Source organism: Mus caroli, unplaced genomic scaffold, assembly GCF_978045245.1.
Source record: "Mus caroli unplaced genomic scaffold, Mus_caroli_1 scaffold_17, whole genome shotgun sequence".
Classification (NCBI taxonomy): domain Eukaryota; kingdom Metazoa; phylum Chordata; class Mammalia; order Rodentia; family Muridae; genus Mus; species Mus caroli.
This window is the reverse complement of record NW_028227272.1, coordinates 57,390,869-57,408,337: the sequence shown is the minus strand read 5'-3', so window position 1 is coordinate 57,408,337 and position 17,469 is coordinate 57,390,869. Positions and strand designations below refer to the sequence as shown.

General features: G+C 35.3%; 1 protein-coding gene across 3 annotated transcripts in view; it reads left to right on the top strand.

The window, feature by feature from the left end:
- Epha6 (EPH receptor A6) overlaps window positions 1–17,469 on the top strand; it is a 922,149-nt gene that overhangs the window by 389,702 nt on the left and 514,978 nt on the right. The window lies entirely within an intron of this gene.

The following is a 17,469-nucleotide window of genomic DNA, read 5'->3' as shown; positions in this document are numbered from 1 at the left end:
CAATGAATCTTATAAGAAACAGAGCATACTTATTGTATTGGCATGCTAGTCAACATTAAGTAGGATCAAACTATTGCTACATACATCTTGGAAAGCTCTTGAGAACATGATGTTAATTTCCCAAAGCAAGCCCAAAATTATCTGTATGATATGATTCTACCATATGACACCCTTGAAATAAAGATTGGGGAAAATTTGGGGGAGTGATGTAGCTTGGGATGTGTAGCAAGAAAAAGACCCATGATCATCAAACAATCAGCCACTAGCCCCTGATATTATACCTTTAATGAACAGTCTCACTTACAAAGTGTAAAACAGTTTTATTGTTATGTCTCTGTGATAGAGTAGACTGAATGAACTTCTATAATCTTAGAATCAAATATACTGCATTATACTATAGATGTAATAAATTACACACACACACACACACACTGTGCATATACTGACAACTCCATTTATATTATCATACTATATGTATTTAAGCAGGATGCCCCAGGGTTATCTGAGGGAGGGGAGGAGTGATGGGGGAAGAACTCTGGGAGGGGGATACAAGGAGAGGGAGCAACAATTAAAAGAAGGAAAACATTCTTATACCTATGAATATGTCACAATAAAACTTTAAATTTATACTAAAAGTAGTAAATGTAAAATTTTAATTACTGTGAAATATTACATAAATTGTCTTGCTGATAAAATCTAGATCTGACGTTAATAAAAAAAGTTAAGGCAAATATTATTGTGCAAATCTTTATGTTTATGCAGCAATTTTCTCCTTCATTAAGAAAATAGCTACACATCAAATAACTTGCTTGATGGTTGTTCATATGGGATTCCTGTTTACTCCTTTTCTTAATCTCCTTTGGCAGGAGGAGAATCTTGCTGAATGTGACATCAGTAACAAGCACATTAGAATCTTCTGTATCCTCTGCGCTAGCTAATTCTTTCCAAGGCTTCTGTTGTTGCAAACTAACAAAATTACAATGCACTAGTTCTATCACCATTCTTTGTTTTAAAATAAAAATATTATGTTTTAAAATATTATTTTAAATATATATTTCTATAAGCCTGCTTATGTATTTTCCTTCATAAGGGCAGCAACCTTCCATTCTAAGATTTAAAAAGTATATTCAGTCTACTTCTCTAACACTGAGACATAACATAATTTGTTTTCTACTTTTTAAGTATCACCTACATGAAATTACAAATACTCTAGGGAATGGACAATTGTAAAATAACATAATCTGTGGGTTAGTACTTCTGTGTTCAACTCAAAGGTGTCAAAACTAATGTTAACACTAATTTAAAAGAGTTCATAGAAATTAGTGTCCTAAAACTAAAATTTAAGACTCACCGTTGCTTACCCAATTTAACTGCAATTCTTCATCACTCCATTTAAAGTATCTCTGAGAATTCTCTTTCAAGTCCTTGAGCATTATTTAGCAATATATGGTAGTTTTATTCTAAAAAAAACATAGTGAAACAGTGTGCCTTAATCTTTATAATCTTTATAAGTTACACATAATTAAATTATATTAAAATGGAAAGCTATGCTTTAGCCACCCATTTGAAATTCACTTGGTATATTTGTGAGGAAGGTGTTACTTTTGTAGATGACACTGAGCGATCACTTATAATCCTTAAAGTCTAGTTCCAAAAGTTTCACCAGGATCTAACTAGTACTCCTTAAGTCTTACTAAAGAGAACCCCAGGACAATGAAAGCTTGAGTATAAAAGTGGGTCTTTCTGAAAATAACATATAAGTCCTCTAAGGAATGACTAGAATTAATGTAATTAGGCAAAATAAACATGGGAGAAATTTCCAGATAAAAAGAAACAAGCGAGACACCCAAGTCAAAGGGACTGACAAAATAAAGATATTTCACAGAAATACAATTTTCATGAAAGCAACTAGTGTTAACTTAAAATTTGGGAACATACTGAGAGTGTTTCTAAGAATTTTTTTAAGTTAAGAAATAAACCATTTATGAAAAGATACTCTGAAACATCAAAATCATACTAGGAATAAGAAAATAAGTCGGTCTGTGGTGGCGCACGCCTTTTATCCCAGCATTTGGGAGGCAGAGGCAGGCAGATTTCTGAGTTCGAGGTTAGCCTGGTCTACAGAGTGAGTTCTAGGAGAGCCAGGGCTACACACAGAAACCCTGTCTCGAAAACAAACAAACAAACCAAAAAAGTAGAAAATAATGCTGTTTATGTGAACATTTTTGTATAATTTGGAAAATAAATTCTGTAAACCAAGAATATAAATATTTAAAGCATAAAACTATATAAAATTTACCATAGTTTATCTTATACAAAATAACCATTTTATCATATTTAAGAAATATTTAGAAAACCACTTAAATGTTTACTGTTGCTTATAATTAAACTTGTTTTTCAAAAGGTCTTCCTAAAGCAGTTGGTAGTGGCACACACCTTTAATCCCAGCACATGGAAGGCAGAGGCAAGTATATGGTCAATTTGGTCTACAGAATGCATTCCAGGACAGATACGACTACATAGAGAGAAAAAAATACAAAAATTCAAAAGAAAACAAAAAAGTAAAGTCTCTCCTCAAAATTAACTATTAAACTTAACTACAGTTATGAAAACAGTTCCTGGATATTTTGCTTCTAGATGAATAAATAAATTGTAAAGCAATTGTAAAGGAATCTAGCAATTGCTTGTTTTAAAAACTTGCAAAATATCTTTTTAATTTTTTAAATAAATATTACTGTAAAACATTTTAATACAACATATTTTGAGAATATTATTTCCCATCCCAATAACTCCCGTATTCTCCTTTTCCTCACTAATCATAAAACCCCATTACTTTCTCGTTCCTAATGACAAAAAGAAAACCAAAATCAAAAATTCATGATCCATGAGGTCTGTTTTGTGTTGGTCAGCTACTTCTGTGTCTAAGCCCTGCAATGGAGTGTGGAGTGTGGATACACTGTATCCCTAGATGAAAATGATTTTCTACTTTAGAGCAGCTATGGATTGCAACTGGCTCCTAAGTTATGAATGGGAATTTGTGCCTACTTCTCTTCATGCTGGAATTTTGCCTGCTTTGAACTCATACAGGCCTTGTGCATGCTGTTTCTGTGTCTGGAGGACACAATTGCCTTCTTAGAGCAGTGATCCTCAACCTTCCTAATGCTGAGACCCTTTAATACAGTTCCTCATATTATAGTGACTCCCAAACATAAAATTACTTTGCTGCTACGTCATAACTGTAATATTGCTAGTTGTGATTTGTAATGTAAATCTGATATGTAGGTTATGTGATGTGTGACTCTCAAAAAAGTCTTGACTCACAGGTTGAGAATCAGTGCTTTAGAGTCAACCACCATCTCTACCTTTTACACTATTTTTGCTTCTTCTACATAGATTCCTAAGCCTAGAGGGGAAGGGTTTAATAGAGACATCCTATTTAAGGCCAACTACTCATTCTTTCATTCTTTAAACATTACCCGGCTGTGTATCTCTGTGTTAATTATCACTTAATGCAAGAAGAACCTCCTCTTATGAGAGCTGAACAAGGCTTTGCTCTCTCACTATATCAATATGTCGTTGGATTCATTTTACTGCTATGTTCTTTGTTTGTTTGTTTGTTTGTTTTTTTGCTATGTTCTTTTAACAAAGTAATCATAGTATGCCTTTCTTCAGAACCCATGAAATATGTAGTCTCAAGTTCTTAGCTTTAGTGACATTGTCAGATATGGGTTTGGTATTCTGGATAAGTCCAAATTTTAATTAATTAGTATGACCAATCAATGAGAGGTATACATGTAACATTTTTTTCATACCTTACTTACTTAAATGTACCATAAAAGTGTATCATTATGGAAGCAAATCAAGAAACCAACAACAAAAAGAATATTTTTAATTTCCTTTTTTTGTTGTTTTTTTTTGTTTTTGGTTTTGGTTTTTTCAAGGCAGGGTTTCTCTGTGTAGCCCTGGCTGTCCTGGAACTAACTCACTCTGTAGACCAGGCTGGCCTCGAACTCAGAAATTCACCTGTCTCTGCCTCCCAAGTACTGGGATTAAAGGCATGTGGAACCACTCCTGGCTATTTTTAATTTTCAACTCATGGTAAAAATCAATCAACCAGTCAATCAATTAATCAATAAAATGTACAATTCAATACAAGATATTTTTTAGATAGAAATTAGCAAAGTAAAGTATTCATCATTGGCATTCAAGAAGAAGCAAATTGTGTTTATAGAAACTCTAACAAGTGCAAACACATTCAAAATGAAAGATACGCACTTCATTGCTTCTGCTGATGTTGATAAAGGGACATTAAATCAATTATTATCAGAGGCAAATTGTCAAATTCTTTACCTTCTCAAAATGTGTGTTCAATAGCCCCATCACCGCTGCTGGATGACAGTTAAGTGTAGTCTGCAGTCTGCCTGGAGCTCATCCTTTCATTGTGAATTCTTCCTCTTTGCTCTGGCAGCTGTAATTAATTTAACTGGCACTGAAATAGACTTAAATCTATAGAAACAGATCTATGTGTTTTAAAACCTGAGGTGTTCCCTTTTATTTATAGTATAGTTCACTGAAGTTTGGGAACACCACCTATTTAAAATATCAACCTCAGTGCCTTGCTGGAGAACGTAATTGGGCCCACTCTGAGCATCATGCCTTATGCTCACGCTTTAATGTGCTTTATAGCTGGATGTCTTTTCACGCTCATTCTTTAAAACTTCTCTCTAAAACTGGCACAATTCTATTCCATCAAGAACAGAAAAAAAAATCAAAGCTTTAAGTATTTCCTAACAGTACACTTTCTAGAAGACAGTAGTATAAGGTTTGTTGTTGTTTGAATAGGAAAAAACCATGACCTGACCAGATGCTAGCATTTCTGTAGGCTGTGTTTTTCATGTTCATACAGCCTAAGCAAATGTCTAGAGTCTAAAGCTACAGACATCTTGTATTAAAGCGTAAAATTTCCTTGTCTCCTCAGGAAAAGTATTGCTCTCTGGAAAAGTGCACTGAATATTTTATTTTAGTGAAGATAACTGAAATGTCAGTCTAGTTTATCATTAAGTTATAGCCCTGCCAACGGTTACATTATATTACAATCTGTAATTGTAAAGTTTATTTTTACTCTTGCAAAAACATCACACTGTTTCCAAGCTTAATGGTTTTTAATGTCAAGCATCTTTTGATTAATTGATACAGAAAGAGACTTCTGACCTTATAAATTAATTTCCTGCGAAATAGTCAGTGACTCAGCTCCTAGTCTCCAGTACAGACAGTGGGCCATTCGTCCTGAATAGTTATGAAAACATTGACACATGCTATAATTTCACTGGAACAGGACTGTTCATTTTTAAAAATATTTTATTTTTAAAAATTTCATACAAATGTACAATATTGTCTACTACCTAGTATGTCCCTTCTACCTCCACCCTGGATACAACCACCTGTCTCTCTCTAACTTTATATTCCCTTTTTGTCCCCTCTGTGTTATTATTATAACTATAACTATTCCCTTGAGCCCACTTGGCACTAGCCATATGGAAACGATGGCAGGAGTATCCACTAAAACATGAATACCCTACTAGCGATCCATTCCCCAAGAAAAGGAACTGTTCTTTTCTATTTGAGTGCTCTGCAGTTCAAGAGTTAGAGTACTGATCTTGTAATTTTTTAAAATAATATTTTCCCCATCTATATAATAAATACTATCGAAAGATAAAGATTGTGTGTTATTATACATAGAATGAACCATCCTATAACTAACTATTACAACTATAGTATCAAATGCAGTAAGATGGTGTGAGTTAGTCTTTCATTTATACATTTCATCAATGGGAAAATATTTATTTCATAGTTATTTCATCCAGATGATCTGTGTCCTAGGACTGTCACAATACAAGTACAAAGTGAAATTCAATGTGTCTCTGCTGGCATAGTCACTATTATAGTCCCTGTGAAGGAGAACTGAGCAAACTGAGCATTTTGGAAGAAGTGGCTGGACAGAGAAGCTAAAAAGAATATCTTGACACGTGAAACTTGCGTTATCATGTGAATCTAAGAGAAATTTCTGTGAATATATAAAAGACTATGGCAGAGAATGGTCACTTAAAGGGCAAAGTCTTAAATTCAAGCCGAATGTTTAGAAAGTAACAAGAAAATACTATTGCGTATTCATTCCTTGACAAATGCCTGATTTCACCTGCATTAATTTTCTCAGTGCTGTGCCTACTGACTTTACAACAAATGTTATTTATAATCAACAGCAAACTAGTTTCTAATATAGGTATCCTTTCTTCTCCTCTTAAGGAAACATGTTAATTCTATACTTTATTGAAAGCTCCTGGCTTTTAGGGTTATCAACGTTTTCTGCTTTGGCATACTTGTAAGAAAAATAACTATAAAATCTTTCTAATTTAAAATAATAAGACCATCAGCTGTTTTGATTCCTTTATTCCTATGTTAGTAATTTTCATTGCATTTGTCTGTACAGAATGAAAAACAGTAAAGATTAGTTAACCAAATGTGTTACGTCCTATGAAAATGATCCATAGTAATAGGTAGCAAACTAAATTGAAAATCAATGAATAGAATTGTAGTCTGAATTTTCTTTAACAGTCACATAATATAAAGTACTGCTATAACCTAGAAAAATTGCTAGCAATGCCAATGCAAATCTTAGTTTAAAAAGTAAAGTCACCTTGATTATATGACTAAACTATTTACAAAACTGATTGATTTTGAAAACCAGTTCATCTCTGATAATTGTTGATTACTGTGCTTTCATGTTTAATTTTCTGAAATATTTGAGGTGATACTTTGAAATATTTTGAGGTAAATAATCATAATGTTGAAAGCACATTAATTTATTCAAGAATCCATATATACATTTTAGCCCTATCAAATAATTTATGTGCAATATTCGTTGACTTGTCATATATCTTTCAATTATATCATTTAAAAGCCAATTACTGATTTTTTTAATCAACATAAAATTCCATATAGCATCTTTAGTTCAAATAGTTTTTCTGTTGCATATTCATCAGCATTTCCTTAAGATTCTGAAGCAATCAGTACAAGTTATGTAGTCTCTATTGCACAGTGAATAAAACCAAACCAAAACAAAACAAAAAGCATTGTACCCTTTGCTTACAAAGCAAGGACAAGGGGCCATAATGGAATGAAACTTTAGTGCTCCTTGTCTCTTGTTATTTTTCTCCTGTTTTATCATAGGGCTTCTACTATACAGGTAATGAACCCCTACATACAAATGGTAAAACTTCACATTATTAGCAGGAAGTTTAAAATTCACCTTTATATTGATCAATTCAGTTGTAGATGCAAGTATAAGAATTTTAATTCACATACAAAAATCATAGAAATTGTACAATTCATTTTTCTACAATCACCTTAACCACTATGAGCGTTTCAGGGAGTTTGAGCTAAGAAATACAAACTATATAAGGTTAGAAGGCAGAATAAAAGAATTTCTCTAGGTCTTAAATCCACCCTAAGGGTATCCCACAGTTACTGGCACAGGATGAATGAAGCAACTCTATAGTTCAGTGAAATAAGGCTGTCTCAGAATCCCAGCTTCATTTCCAATACCCAGTAGGCCTCTGGTGCTCTAGGAATCTTTGAGAACTCCATCTTGGAAACTGTAATTAATTTGCAAATGATTGAGTGAGTATGTTATGTACTTTTTGTTGCTGTAATAAGTTCCTTGACCAAAGCAACTTACAAAAGTAAGTGTTTAATTAGGTTTACAGTTTCAGAGGGAAGGTTAGAAGCCATAATGGCAGAACAAAGAAATAACTGAGATCTCAGAAGGCAGAGAGAGTGCACTGAAGAAGAGTTCTTCTTCTTCTTCTTCTTCTTCTTCTTCTTCTTCTTCTTCTTCTTCTTCTTCTTCTTCTTCTTCTTCTTCTACTCCTCCTCCTCCTCCTTCTCCTCCTCCTCCTCTTCTCCTCCTCTTCCTCCTCCTCTTCCTGTTCCTCTTTCTCTTCCTCATCCTGCTTCTTCTTCTCTCTCTCTCTCTCTCTCTCTCTCTCTCTCTCTCTCTCTCTCTCTACACACACACACACACACACACACACAAACCATGTGTATGACAGTTCTGATTGAAATCATTCGCATAATGTCTGGCTCTGGCTCTCCCACTGGAGTTTGGAAGTAGATTTGGAATTTGGAAGTGGGCGTTTCTTCTAGAGATCAATATGTTTATACACTAAAGTATGTATAGCAGTTAACAAAAATCTAACACTAGGGACTGAAAGACATCTTGGCTGAGAAAAGGGGAGTATGACAGAAAGAACTTTCTGCTCAGTTTTGTGAGATGGATGAACACTGAACCTTTCCTGGATACCAGGGCTTAAATGTACATCATTCCATTATAAAACATGTCTAAATTCCTGCCACCTTGGCTTCTTTTCTATGATGGACTGTAACCAGGAACCGTGAACTAAATAAACTCTTTTTCCCCTAAAAATAAATAAATAAATAAAATAAAACATGTCTAAAAAGATGAAGATTTTTAAGATACTCAAGCCGAACGTTAAACACTTTACAGACTGAGGGCACAGTACAACTTACCATGACACACACTCAAATAATACTATAACTTTTCTATTTTTATGCTTCTTGACAGCATGAAATGATCTGGGACTAGGTCACAAGCATGTGCTACACATGCATGTTTGAGACATGGCACCAGTGCTCTAATACAGAGGAGCTAACAACATTTTATTCTCTAAGATTTAAAAGCAAATGTTCATATTAAGTAATAAACAAACGACTAAGCTAATATATATACAAATGTATATATATGTATATATATGTATAAATATGTATATATGTATATATGTGTATGTGTGTATATGTGTGTATGTATGTGTGTGTATAAATATATATATATATATATATATATATATATATATATATATTCTTCTTTCAACTAGGAAGGGTCAGACATCCTCACACTTTCTAACCAGATTTGCCTAATGATAATAAAACATCTAAATACCTATAGGTTGCATTCTTATTCAAGCCTCTGTATTCTATTCCCTGCTCCACCATGGCCTCGTGGAATATATATATATATATATATATATATATATATATATATATATATATTATATATATTATATACATATATATTATATTATATATTTCAATATATATTTTAAATGCTGAGTGCTTGAAAGATTACTAAGTATGTCAGTCTTTAAAATTTATTTAAACTAATAATGATTAAATAGTGGTATATTTCATTTGTCTATTTTATGAAAGAAAATATAATTTTTTAACCAAACATTTATTCTATGAGCCATGAGTAAAGTTTTTAATACTGAAAGGTTAAAAACAAGCAAATATTGGAAGGCAGTCGTATAATTCACGCTATGACAGACTCATCATAGATTTCAGCTGTTGATGTCAATGTTTATCTGTATGATTATTTATAAAATATTAAACAAACTTTCTTCTAAAGTAGAAGAGAAGGCCTTGCCCTTGAATAATTATAGTAAGGTCACTGGAGATATTTTCATTCATTCTTATTGTGTATTAATTTTTAAAACTCCATCTCAGCCTGACTAGTCCTCAAATAATTGTTCTGTAAAATATCTTCCAAAAACTAGCACACTCATACACACACACATATACACACAAAGTATATGTGTGTTTGTATGTGCTGTAGTTAACCAATTTGTTCTGTGATAATTTGATGCATGTTTATTTAACATAGGATTTACACTCTGCCTACTGTCTATTTTCTAGCTCCCACCCCTGTCTACAGTCTACTCTTTCCTACTATTGCCTTTTTCATATTAATGTCTAATTTTTGAGACCCACTGAATTTAACAAGGGCCTATAAGTAATCATGAGTTGGATACTACCCTTGCGATCCTTGGGGGACTCATCAGTGGTTTCACAACAGAAGGCAATTACCTTTCTTTAGGTTTTTTTTTTTAGCGATTTTTTTATTAGATATTTTCTTCATTTACATTTCAAATGCTACCTTGAAAGTCCCCTATACCCTCCCCTGCCCTGCTCCCCAACCAACCCACTCCTGCTTCTTGGCCCTGGCGTTCCCCTGTACTGAGGCATATAAAGCTTGCAAACCAAGGGGCCTCTCTTTCCAATGATGGCCAACTAGGCCATCTTCTGCTACATATGCAGCTAGAGGCACGAGCTCTGGGGGTACTGGTTAGTTCATATTGTTGTTGCTCCTATAGGGATGCAGACCCCTTTAGCTCCTTGGGTATTTTCTCTAGCTACTCCATTGGCAGCCCTGTTTTCCATCCAATAGATGACTGTAAGCATCCACTTCTGTATTTGCCAGGCACTGGCATAGCCTCACAAGAGACAGCTATATCAGGGTCCTGTCAGCAAAATCTTTCTGGCATATGCAATAGTCTCTGCATTTGGTGGCTGATTATGGGATGGATTCCCGGGTGGGGCAGTCTCTGGATAGTCCATCCTTTCTTCTCAGCTCCAAACTTTGATCTGTAACTCCTTCCATGTGTATTTTGTTCCCTATTCTATGGAGGAATGAATTATCCACACTTTGTTCTTCCTTCATCTTGATTTTCATGGGTTTTGCAAATTGTATCTTGGGTATTCTAAGTTTCTGGGCTAATGTCCACTTATCAGTGAATGCATATCATGTGAGTTCTTTTGTGATTGGGTTACCTCACTCAGGATAATATCCTCCAGATCTATCCATTTGCCTAAGAATTTCAGAAATCCATTGTTTTTAATAGTTGTGTAGTACTCCAGTGTGTAAATGTACCACATTTTTTATATCCATTCCTCTGTTGAGGGACATCTGGGTTCTTTCCAGCTTCTGGCTATTATAAATAAGGCTGCTATGAACATAGTGGAGTATGTGTCCTTCTTACCGGTTGGGACATCTTCTGGATATATGCCCAGGAGAGGTATTGCTGGATCTTCCAGTAGTACTATGCCAAATTTTCTGAGGAACCGCCAGACTGATTTCCAGAGTGGTTGTACAAGCTTGCAATCCCACCAGCAATGGAGGAGGGTTCTACTTTCTCCACATTCTCCCCAGCATCTGCTGTCACCTGAATTTTTTGATCTTAGCCATTCTGACTTGTGTGAGGTGGAATCTCAAGGTTGTTTTGATTTTCATTTCTCTGATGATTAAGGTCATTGAACATTTTTTCAGGTGCTTTTCAGCCATTCGGTATTCCTCAGGTGAGAATTCTTTGTTTAGCTCTGTATCCCATTTTTTAATAGAGTTATTTGAATTTCTGGAGTCCAGCTTCTTGAGTTCTTTGTATATATTGGATATTAGTCTCCTATCAGATTTAGGATTGGTAAAAATCCTTTCCCAATCTGTTGGTGGCCTTTTTGTCTTATTGACAGTGTCTTATCAATTACCTTTTTTTTTAGCCATTAGTGCCATAGCAAGGTGGAGGGCTAGGGGAGCACCTGACTGATTGGTGACAAGTCTTACTCAATTCCAGAGCAAGTACCTGCAACTGCTGAGTCCAAGTTTTCGATGACCACCGTGTCTTTTAGCAATGGTCATTTCACAGACCTTTTGTCTATTGTTGGTTCTTACATACTTCCTGTTCTCTCTTCTACAGTGTTCTCAGAGATTTAGATGGGATGGTATAAATGGATTATTTAGGTCTGCCGTGGCTACTTTTCCATTGCTGTGACAAAACTTTATGACCAAAGCACCTTCTAAAAGTAAGAGTTTAATTGGGCTTATGGTTTCTGACACATATGCTCTATAATGGCAGAGTCTGTAAGGCGTGTTGGCAGGCACCTAGAACATTAGCTGAGAGTTATTTCTTGATCCATAAGCAGGAAACATAGAACATATTGAGAATGATATGAGTTTTTTGAAACCTCAAACCTTCTACACAGTGACTCACTTCTTCCAACTGGGCAGGGCCAGACATCCTAACACTTTCTAACCAGGTTTACTGACTGAAAATACAACATCCAAATACCTATAGGTTCAATTCTCATTCAAGCCTCTGTATTCCACTCCCTGCCCCACCATGGCCTCAAGGACATATCATATCATAAAGTGATTTTAATCCAACTTCCAAAGTTTCTTTTACAGTCTAAAAACTGTTTAAAAATTTCAACTCTCTCCTGTGGAGGTTCAATGCCCCAAGACAGGGGAATGCTAGCATGGTGAGGCAGGAGTGAGTGGGTGAGTGGGGGAGCAACCTCATAGAAGCAGCAGGGAGGAAGATGGGATAGGTGTTTGTGAAGGGAAAACCAGGAAGGGAGATAACATTTGAAATGTAAATAAATAAAATAACCAATAAAAAAATCCAAGTCTCTTCTGAGACTAAATATAATCTCTTAATTTACTACCTTGTAAATTTAAAAATATATTATATACTTCAAACACACAATGGCACTGGATATATAGTACCATTCCAAAAGAGAAGCAGGGTGTAGTAAGGAAAATAATGAACCAAAGCAGGACTGAAACCCAGTTGGGAAAACTCAGTATCATGTAGTTCCATGTCTGCTGTCCAAGGCCTTAGATGGTTTTGTCCTTCTGGCATTGCTGCCTGAGATATACATTACATTGTTCTATCACATTCGTTCAGAAATCTGCACACAGCTCTTATATCCAAGGGCTCTGAAATTTCTAACATCTTGGGATCCTCAGTGTAATTCAGGCTTCACTTCTACAGCTTTAAACAATGTCTTCTTGAGGACTCCATATTATTTTTAAAAATTACATAAAACCATGTAATAAAAATATTAAAAATCAAAAAAAAAAAAAAAAACTAAAAGTGATGCAGGTTAGATTGTGAAGGATGTTGCAAGAGTTTCAGAGAAATAACAGTAATCCTATAACTTCAAGAAACATTGCCACACACAGGGTGTAGTAAGGAAAATAATGAACCAAAGCAGGACTGAATGTAGCCTACATATCTTAAAAAGTCAACAAGAAATAAGGACATTTTATTTTTATCTCTAAGATGGGATGACATGTTTACTGGATGCAAATAACATTTACAATATTATGATTAAGAGATCTGAAAGCCTTATATATACCGACTTCTGAATTGCATGGCAATTGATGCCTACATATATATATAAAACCATAAGAAAATTAGTGACACAGTTATGTCATAGTTGAAATGTTTTCTTGTGTGTGGCAATGTTTCTTGAAGTTATAGGATTACTGTTATTTCTCTGAAACTCTTGCAACATCCTTCACAATCTAACCTGCATCACTTTTAGTTTTTTTTTGATTTTTAATATTTTTATTACATATTTTCCTCAATTACATTTCCAATGCTATCCCAAAAGTCCCCCATAGCGCCCCCCACTTCCCTACCCACCCATTCCCATTCTTTTGGCCCTGGCATTCCCCTATATTGGGGCATATAAAGTTTGCAAGTCCAATGGGCCTCTCTTTCCATTGATGGCCGACTAGGCCATCTTTCGATACATATGCAGCTAGAGACAAGAGCTCCGGGGTTCTGGTTAGTACATCATGTTGTTCCAACAATAGGGTTGCAGATCCCTTTAGCTCCTTGGGTACTTTCTCTAGCTTCTCCATTGGGAGCCCTGTGATACATCCAATAGCTGACTGTGAACATCCACTCCTGTGTTTGCTAGGCCCCGGCATCGTCTCACAAGAGACAGCTATATTTGGGTCCTTTCAGCAAAATCTTGCTAGTGTATGCAATGGTGTCAGCGTTTAGAAGCTGATTATGGGATGGATCCCTGGATACGGCAGTCTCTAAATGGTCCATCCTTTCATCACAGCTACGAACTTTGTCTCTGTAACTCCTTCCCTGGGTGTTTTGTTCCCAATTCTAAGAAGGTGTAGTTTTTTAAACATCTACCTATAAAATATAATAGCTTGCCTGAAATTCTATGTAGTCCTGACAAGCTCAAACTTTTAGTGATCTTCTCTCTTCCACATCCTGAACACTGGGAATAGAGAACTGTACTAGCACATCTAGATGTTTATATCTCTTTTTATTTACTCCATTGTATTACTTTAAAAGAATGTTTTGGTTATATGTCAATCCTTTCTAAATATTGTCAATAATTATTTAGACCCCAAATCCTAACAGAACCTGCCACATAAAATATATGTATCAAATAGTTGCTAAATAAATTGATGAATTAAGTGAGAATGTGGGTAAATACTTTACATGTGCTTTTATATAAACATGTCACATACATACACAGAATTTATATCATACTCAAAGTCAAACCAAAAAGTGCTTTATTACAACATACTTGCCCCTTTGGCACAATGTGCTCACCAAATATGCCATAACAAGCACTTGGTTAATAGATCCATCATCCTGCAGAATGCAGATGGTCCTGTGTTCCTTTTGTGTAACCTAAGCAGGAATGCCTTGTGACGAGATAGGAGAGATCATTGTTCATTTGCTTTTAGGAATGAATCTCTAGGGTTCTAACTTTAATATCCTGTGTACAGAATTTTGTCTGCTATTTACCATCTGCATACTCATGGATTTATAACTCATAATGTCATTATATTTTCTGTGGATACTCCCAGTCGTTTAGCTATATGTAGAATCAGGAAACAGCTGGTCAAAATGTGATCAACCCTTGAGTTAATCCCAGAAGTGTCACTATGCAGCTGTGTAAATTCAGGCAAGTTATCTAATCTCCCTGGACTGCAGAGTCTTTACCTGCAAAGTGAATATTTTACGTCAGATAATAGAATGACCATTCCTATATCCAATAAACTCTGCATGAAGTCTTTTAATATTTAAATTCAATCGTATATACAAATAGAAAAATCCTGGTCTAATGAAAATTTAAAGCATAAATAGTCTAAAAATAAATATGTAAAGCTTCCTTACACCCCCACGAAGAAGGTACATACATAGACTGGAGAAAAGGCTTAGTAGTTAGCAGAGCTTGTCACACACAACATTGGAGCTCGGTTTTCAGCACCCACCTCAGGAGGCTCACTACTACCTACAGTTCTAGCTCCAAGGACTCTGTCATGCTCTCCTCTTTCAAAAGAAACAAGAAAAGGCATACAACTCAAACAAAAGAAACACAGACAAAAATTAAATCAAGTCACTTGCGAAGTATAATCAACAATGAGGAAGAAGAGAGAACACAATGAAGATAAATAGAAAAAAAGCACAAAAATAGGCGGTATAAATTAACACTCAGACAACAATATGATCATTAAATGCATATATTTGAAGATGTGTACAAAATAATTTTATTTTCTAGCAAAACTCAGTTATCAATTAAAGCATATAGAAGTTAAAAGTAGACAAATTTGTATGAAGCTGAAAATTTTACCAAACGTCGATTGATGTAAAAGCCGAATTCCTTTGGAAATTTAAGGCTGATTTACGTCATTGGCAGAATACAGGAAAGTAGAAAAGATTGGATATGATTTATGCTACCTATGAGTTGCATGATGCCTTACAATTAAACCTGGGGGGGGGTGACTGGAAAAGGGGTATAAGGTGAAGAAATAAATTTTAAAAAGGAAGAAAATAGAATATGTTAACATCAAAATAAAGGTCATTAAATCTAAAAACAAAACAAAAGAAAGCAAAAACAACTAAGCATTTAGAAAATGCTGGTCAGTGCTAGTGGGCATACAACAAGTAAAACCAGCTTCATTCAAAAGAAAAAAAAATACCAAAAGTTTATAACGTTAGATATGTACTAAAACTTAAAGGAGGAAAAAAGAATAAAGAAGAGTGACAGTCTCACATGGCCTGCCAGAGCTCAGTAGTGGAGCTAGAATGGTTCCAGAGTTATGAGCCCACACTGATCCCGTGATCCTGTTCAGTTCCCAGCACCCACATCAGGAGTTTCACCATCATCTTTAAATCTATCCCCAGGCAACCTAACATCCTCTGTAGATATTCTCACACATAAGCACATAAATGCACATAGACATACACATTTAGAAGGTTAAATAAATATTAAAAATTTTAGTTAAAAGGTCCCATATCCTGAAATTCTATTTTAGCAATCCATACAGGTTTTAACTGTAAAGAGCTTATCTGATAATTTTAGGCTTTACAGAAAATGTGCATAAGGACAAAGGTTGTACAATTGTTTTTAAAAGGCTATTTGGTCATTTACCCCATGTCCAAGTCCCCATCATTTAATCTTAGTGATTTAAAAAAAAAGCAGAACCAATAAAAGAAAAATCCTGGGCATTTGGGGAAAAATAAAAATATGCATCTAGGAAAAAGCTGAAAGGACATGAGGAGGAGGGCGACCTTGTAGGAGGACCAACAGTCTCAACCAATCTGGACCCTGGAGATCTCTCAGACACTGGATCACCAAACAGGCAGCATACACCAACTGCTATGAGGCCCCCAACACATACACAGTAGAGGACTGCCTAATCTGGGTCCAGTCAGTGAAGATGCACCTAACCCTCAAGAAACTGGAGGCCCCAGGGAGTTTAGAGGTCTAGTGGGGTAGGGGTGGGTGGAGATATCCATATGGAGACAAGGGAGTGGGGAAGAAGTATGGAATATGGAACAGTCCTCCATAAGCCCTCTTAGGATTAACAACCTAGGAATCATTACAGTGTACCACTGAGAAGAGCAAACCCTAATCATCTGTCTCTAACAGGGTCACGGAAAAGCCCCACCCTTGTGTCCTTATTTTTAGAGTCAAAATGTATACCAGAGTCAGGGGATGATTAGGAAAATGCAGAGCCATGCTTGTGCTATTTAGAAGATAATTTTGCACATATAAGTCAAGGTCTTAGTAACAATATCAGTTGGTCTTTTGTCAAGTATAAGCCATGCTGGATACAGAATTCTGAATATCAAAGAGGATATTTGGCTGAGGGAGGAACTTATTCTGGAATGTTCTTTTAATGAGAAAGCTTTTGAGAAACATAGTTCCCAATTGGGAACAAATTTACCTGGCATTGCAGCAAGATGCACAGTTTTGATAGTGATTTATATGCAGCCATATGGAATACTGGTTGTTTATACAGAGAACTCTCTCTGAGCTCTCAGTAATTTTTTTTTCCAGCCCTTAAGATTTAACTTCAGTGTACATAGTTATAAAAACTGTTTTTTCCATTGATCTGAGCTGTTGAATTCTTAACTGTAGCTTATTTTCACTTTGATTTTTCATATCTATAAGTGTCAGTCATCAGGTTTAGGAACTAAAATCATCGGCACAGGAATAAAAATGGAGAGTGATAATTCATGCCTGCCAGGGGCTACTGCCTCAGCCAGATGCAAACCACACAACCAGTCTCTAATAGTCTAATTTCAAATTAAGTGTGACAAATTAAGCAGGAAGCTAATTACTACCCTGAAACAAATAGTCCTGTGTTGATTGGAAAGGGCATCATAAAGCCGTGTTTTACCTTAACAGAATGCCCAGAGGAAATATTAGAAAGTAGAGATGTACAAATAACTATTAGTTTATGTGAAAAGGTGGGCTAGATGCAGATATTACAGCTGGCTTAGTGAGTCC